Source organism: Salvelinus sp. IW2-2015, linkage group LG20 (assembly GCF_002910315.2).
Source record: "Salvelinus sp. IW2-2015 linkage group LG20, ASM291031v2, whole genome shotgun sequence".
Classification (NCBI taxonomy): Eukaryota; Metazoa; Chordata; class Actinopteri; order Salmoniformes; family Salmonidae; genus Salvelinus; species Salvelinus sp. IW2-2015.
The window spans coordinates 64857218-64864169 of record NC_036860.1 but is presented as its reverse complement, the minus strand read 5'-3'; the positions used below and the strand labels follow the sequence as shown (position 1 = coordinate 64864169).

The following is a 6952-nucleotide window of genomic DNA, read 5'->3' as shown; positions in this document are numbered from 1 at the left end:
CTCTCTCCAGAATGAGAGCTCTCTCCAGAATGAGCTCTCTCCTGCCAATTTGTGCACATTCATTGTTTCATGACTTCATTGTGTGAATGTTTTGCGTTTGATTGTTAGTGTCTATCAATTCCCCATTACATATATATAACCACTAGTACCTTTACCATTAATTCCTATAATTTCTAATCTACAATGTTTGTTACTTTGTTTATGGTAATTTATTTTAATGCATTGAATATTATTATTCCAGTCTTTTACCGTTCTCATTGTCTGAGTGGACATGTTGTTTGCTGAGCGCACAACCTATGCTACACTTGTGAGAAACAAGTTTTGGTTTATTTCATTGCATTTACGAGTTTTGTTAGTTTAGTCATAGTCTTTTGTTTGGAGTGCTCCTGCGCAAATGTAGGCATATAAACGTGCCCATTTGGGGATCTGATAGTATTTCTGATTGGCTTAATGCACCACCACTAATGACCTGTGGAGCTTCCTAAAGTAATGTTTTCTTCGCCTCAAACAGCAAACAAAGTCTGTTTTTACATCCATTGAGAATGACAATAGTTCCTCAATGTACTTGAAAAATCTTTCCAGGCCTCTCCCTTTCGATAACAACTCAGCGTGAAAGGGAAAAATGCTATGCTTTAATCCAGTGGAAACATCATAAAATAGGCCTGACTGATTACTTCTCATCAGGGCTTGACTTGGACTGAAATAGGTTCCGGTCCTCATTTTGGGTTCTGGTACTGTTTATATTTAGGTGCAGGAGCTCCTCAACACTTCTGAGCTACTATTCTATAAAGAGGAACAGGAGCTCAAGCAGTAGAACATGTGAGGTGTCGGTACTCCGCTTCGGTGAGCTCCTGCCCAAGTCAAACAGGACGCTTTCTTATGCAAATAGCCTACAGCTGTGTCTGTCCTGAGCTCACTGGTGTGGAGAAACTGAGGGCCCAGAGTATTTTATACAATGTTGCAAGTTAGCTGCTCAAGCTTCAGGCCAGACCCAAGTTAATAGTTGATACAATGTTTCAAGTTGGTTGCGAGACAGGCCATGTGTAGCCAATGTGATTAATAGGATATTTATTTATATCAGGATGTTTTCAACCTGCAGGCTGCAATGCTTTTATTTGTTGGCTTTATGTAGGTATTTTTATATAATTAGCAAAGGCAATAGAAGTAACTTTTTAGGTTTGTATCATTTTCATTTAGAGTTGGTATTAATTTTGATTACACCACATGGTTTTGAAATATGAAGATGTTATTATAAATTAAATATAACTGTTTCACGAAATTGTGTATATGAAAACCATAACTGGCATGCAGATCAGTAGAAATGGTAAGATAAATTGGCATTCCACATGAGAAAGGTTGCTGACTCCTCGTGTAGCCTTTTACCGGCTACTTCAGGAGAGTAATGGCAGAATCTGTGAAGCCAACGGAGGAGATGGTCGGGTTAAAGTTGTTTTCTTCCTCTAGATCTCTGACTCCCTCTTGAGTCCTTTGTGTGTTATTTAATCCAACAGTGAGTTTAAAGCATCAGTCAATCTTAATGCATATAGTTGATTTTATTTATTATTTAAACATATCCGAAAATACACGTTAAAAAAGAACAGCACTACTTTCGGTCTACCAAGATTTTCTTTAGTCGGGGACTGCCCTAATCCTTTAAAGCAGCCTTTCTTAAAGTATGGGTCGCACCCATAGTGGGTCGCGGACCTGTTAATAGTGCATCGTGAAGTGTCATAGTAATGTATAATTATTTTAATGAATTACTGGAATTGATTTGTTCAAGTGCAACTGCGCTCACTGTTCAATGCGATCTTGTTTGCGCTGTATTCAGTTGGCGTGTAATCTCAGCTCAGTTTGGCAGCTTATCTCACTCATTTGGCGCTGTATCAGTCTGTTTGGCAGCTGTATCTCAGATCTGTTTGGCAGCTGTATCTCAGATCTGTTTGGCAGCTGTATCTCAGCTCAGTTTGGCAGCTGTATCTCAGCTCAGTTGGCAGCTTGTTAGTCTCAGCTCAGTTTGGCAGCTGTATCTCAGCTCAGTTTGGCAGCTGTATCTCAGATCTTGTTGGCAGCTGTATCTCAGCTGCTGTTGGGCAGCTGTATCTCAGCTCAGTCAGCTGATATCTCAGCGTTCTTGGCAGCTGATCTCAGCTCAGTTGCAGCTGTTCTCAGCTCAGTTTGGCAGCTGTATCTCAGCTCAAGTTTGGGGCTGTATTCTCAGCTCAGTTTTGGCAGCTGTATGCAGTCAGTTCAGCTGTTTCTCAGCTCAGTTTGGCAGCTGTAATCTCAGCTCAGTTTGGCAGCTGTATCTCAGCTCAGTTTGGCAGCTGTATTCTCTCAGAGCTCAGTGTTGGCAGCTGTATCTCAGCTCTGTTTGGCAGCTGCTCTCAGCTCTGTTTGGCAGCTGCATCCTCAGCTCTGTTGGCAGCTGCATCTCAGCTCTGTTTGGCAGCTGTATCTCAGCTCTGTTTGGCAGCTGTATCTCAGCTCTGTTTGGCAGCTGTATCTCAGCTCAGTTTGGCAGCTGTATCTCAGCTCAGTTTGGCAGCTGCACAAGTGGGAGGAAGATGCGTGTGCTTCGTCGTTTACCAGATCTTTTTCCTGCAGTTTTCTTGAAGATCACACCGCGACCCACACGCTGCAGCTCTGTCGTTCAGCAGCAGATGATGTGCTGTCAGCCACTGACTTGTCATCCCCACTCGCAACATCACTCACCGCTGTCATCAATGGACTCAAACTAGCCACAAGTTCTGACTGAGCTCAATCGTCATGAAACGCAAATACAGCGATGACTTCCTCTCTCTTGGTTTTGTACAACTTTGAGAATAACGAGTATCACCGTAATGTGTTTTGTGCAGAATTAGTTGAATGGTATCAAACACATTGTTTCCATGGTTTCCAGGTGTTTGATGCCATTCCGTTCTCTCCGTTCCAGCCATTATTATAACCTTCCTCCCTCAGCAGCCTCCTGTGGTTCTGTTATAATCTGTGCGATGTGATCAGTCAGTTTTTTCCCAGTTCAGAATGAAAATGATTTATGGTATTTCAACAGCTACAGTTCCACACTTAGAGACATGAAGATAAGTGTTTTTAATGGGTAAATAAACATGAATAGGTATTTATATGGGTATTTCATTGTTATGTTTTTTGTCTATATTGCTTTGTTTTAGGCATAACGGCAATGAAATGTACCAATATTTACGTATAGTTGCATATTTTTCTAATCTTGGGTCCCAGGAAAACACAGAATTTCTCATTTGGGTCCCAGGCTGAAAAAATTTAAGAACCCCTGCTTTAAAGGGTGGACTCTATGTACAAGTTTAAAGTGATGGTTTCACATCTTTTACGAGTCCCTCCTGTCTCTGCTCTCCTACATTGACACACACACACACACACACACACACAACCACACACACACACACACACACACACCACACACACACACATGAAGACACGCGTACACCGACTGGGCCAGGTATATGTATACGCGAACGCCTGGGTGGTATGTCGAGGGCTATGTTCCATGCTGCCAAACATCCCTTTGCCTCGGTGGTGGGACAGGAAGTCTTCCAGAGCGGTGTGATCCCATCTGACACGGACTTCCGCATCTACAGGGACTTTGGAAACATTCCAGGTAAAACTTCTGCCTTCTTCGCTCTCCGCTCTGCTGCCATGTCTACCTGCAGAATAGCCGACTGCCTATCCGACTGCCTTCACTTTATTTAATGGTTGTCTGAGTTCATCCTTTAGTGTGTTTCTCATTAGCCTCTAGATGAACAGTTCATTTCCATTCCCCCTAGCTGAGCATTGTTAATCTCACTGACCTGACCCTCTTGTCCCTCTCTCTGTGTCTCTGTAGGAATTGATTTGGCCTTCATTGAGAACGGTTTCCTCTACCACACCAAGTACGACACATCCGACAGAATACTGACTGACTCCATCCAGAGGGCAGGTAAGTTCTATGGGSCCCATAGCGGTGCTTTCTCTGTTATGAACAGAGAATGTTGTCTGTGTGTGGGAAGAGGGCCGTTTCTCCATCTCCAATCTGAGGCTGGAGGTGATGCATGTCTCTCTGGGGGTCTGACTTCTACCATGGTGTTTGGCTAGCTCAGCTCAGGTCCTTGTTGGTGGGGGTTAAGCAAGAGGAAGTYGGCTATGCCTTCTTCCCAGGGTGAACCAAGCATGTCACTGCAGCACCACACTCTGCTGGCTCACGTGGCGATGTGCCAGACGCTGAGGTGAACAGAGCTGTGTCCTGGACGGTCACTAACGCCCGCCCCCAGATCAGACCAGACAGGCAAGCTATACCTCCCTCCATCAACTTCACTCCGTCTCTCCATGTGCCAATGCTCAGCTCAGGCCAGACGGGCAATCTACACCTCCATAACCTTCTCTTCTCTCCTCTTTGTGCTCCCTGGCTCGGCTCAGCTCAGGCCGCCAGACAGACAGATCTGCTGTAGGCTCGGCTCCTTCCTTCCTTATCTGTTCTTTCTCCACCACCTACAGGGATTAGATTCTGCCTAATGTTGTTAAGGAATCAGCTCAAGAATGTAATATTTCATGACTTGTCTTTGATGGGCTGCTTCTATTTTAGCAATACTTTGATTTCCCCCACTACACTGTTTGATGTGGTGGGACATGTGTTTATTTACCTGGTAGTTTAGAGTTAGAGTCGAGGTGCTTGGTTTGAGCAGTATGTGCGTGTTTATTCTACCTGGTGGTTAGAGTAGAGTGCTTGGTTGCGCAAGGTATGTGGTGTTTATTCACCTGGTGGTTAGAGTAGAGTGCTTGGTTGAGCAGTATGTGGTGTTTATTCTTACCTGGTGGTTAGAGTTAGAGTAGAGTGCTGGTTGAGCAGTATGTGGTGTTTTATTGCTACCTGGTGGTTTAGAGTAGAGTGCCTTGGTTGGGCAGTATGTGTGCTACAGACAGTGAAGGGTGTTTAAGTCTACCTTGCGTGAGGTTAGAGGAGAGTGACCCGTTGGTAGAGGTTGAGCAATGTGAGGTGGTGTACACAGCTAGCTAGCAGATTGTGTTTACCTACCAGGGAGGTAAGTGGCTTGTTGAGCGTCATTTTCATTAAGGATGAATGTGGGAGTGAGTAGGGAGCAGAGCGGGGCGTACCTAGCTGCGTTCGAGGCTAGTTGTGAGCTACAGCTCACGTCAGTAAGAGCTGTCATTGATAAAACTGGATTGGAGAGAGAGGCGCAAGCACGACAGCGCGAAGCAGGAGACGAGGAACGCGAAGAGGTGACGTCGAAAGAACGCGTGGATGGTTAGAGTAACACCACCTAGTTTAATAGATCCATGCTGCCCAACATGGGTCCCCTGACTAGTGTGTCTTCGGTGGTGGTGACAGAAGGTGGGGACGTTTTGTACGGCAGTATGCGGAAGGATGGGTGTGTCAGTTTCCTCTAGTCACTGAAAGTCAACGGTTCTGTACTCGCTGATCTCGGACAGGCTTTGGTTGAGAAGATAACATTTTCTAGGTTAGGGTTATAAACTATTAGCTACTCTTTTCGATCTCCTGTCTGTTCTATGCGCTGTATGTTATTAACCTGACAAGTAAATAGGCATGGGATTGGCCTATGCCGAACTGCATCACGTGCTCGTTTCATCAATCTGAGTAAGTGGAACCGGTGTGGTATGAAAGTATTTGGCACATGAATTTTATTAGTTTGAGATGTAAGGCTCTGTTCATCTTGGATTGGATTTCATATGAGGTCAACTGTTAGTGTGGTTTTCTGCTCTTGTAGTAGCCCTCTCTTCTGCTAGGAAGCTTGAGCCAGAGCCTACAAGCAGATCGTGTTTTCGATTTCTCGCGCAATGGTCCCCCTACGTTGAGGAGCTGAGCATCCGATGGTTCACTATACATCAGAAGATGACCTGGTCTGTCCTGTCCCTGGCGGCGTGAAAAACCCACTCGTTTTGAGGTGTCGCCCAGAGCCTAAGAGCACTGTCGTGGTCTGTTCCTGGGCCGGTCTGGTCTGTGTCTCCTTGATAGGAATAGTGATTTGCCTGCCTTCAATCTGAACAGGCAAAAAGGATCGGCTTGCTGTCATGTCCGGCGGGGCACGGCACAGCTGAGGCGAGCGGGCGAGCCCGTTATTTCCGCTTCTCTATTTATACCTAACATACAGAGAGCAGTATCTGGGTCTGTCTGGGTGGTTTGGCGGCGAACGCGCCAAGTACGACACATCGACAGAAATACTGACTGACTCCATCCAGAGGGCCCCCCGCCCTGCCCCCCCCCCGCAGGTTAAGTTCTATGGGCCCCATAGCGGTGGCTTTCTCTGTTATGAACAGAGAATGTTGTCTGTGTGTGGGAGAGGGCCGTTTCTCCATCTCCAATCTGAGGCTGAGGTGATGCATGTCTCTCTGGGGGTCTGACTTCTACCATGGTGTTTGGCTAGCTCAGCTCAGGTCCTTGTTGGTGGGGTTAAGCAAGAGGAAGTGGGCTATGCCTTCTTCCCAGGGTGAACCAAGCATGTCACTGCAGCACCACACTCTGCTGGCTCACGTGGCGATGTGCCAGACGCTGAGGTGAACAGAGCTGTGTCCTGGACGGTCACTAACGCCCGCCCCAGATCAGACCAGACAGGCAAGCTATACCTCCCTCCATCAACTTCACTCGTCTCTCCATGTGCCAATGCTCAGCTCAGGCCAGACGGGCAATCTACACCTCCATAACCTTCTCTTCTTCCTCTTTGTGCTCCCTGGCTCGGCTCAGCTCAGGCCGCCAGACAGACAGATCTGCTGTAGGCTCGGCTCGGCTCAGGCCCGACAGACAGATCTGCTGTAGCTCAGCTCAGGCGCAGACAGACAGATCTGCTGTAGGCTCGGCTCAGCTCAGGCCGCCAGACAGACAGATCTGCTGTAGGCTCGGCTCAGCTCAGGCGCCAGACAGACAGATCTGCTGTAGGCTCGGCTCAGCTCAGACAGAGACAAAACCTTA

At 46.6% G+C, this 6952-nt stretch overlaps 1 pseudogene; it reads left to right on the top strand.

Moving 5' to 3' along the window:
• The window catches only part of LOC111980062 (endoplasmic reticulum metallopeptidase 1-like), a 72465-nt pseudogene that overhangs the window by 16417 nt on the left and 49096 nt on the right, over window positions 1-6952 (top strand).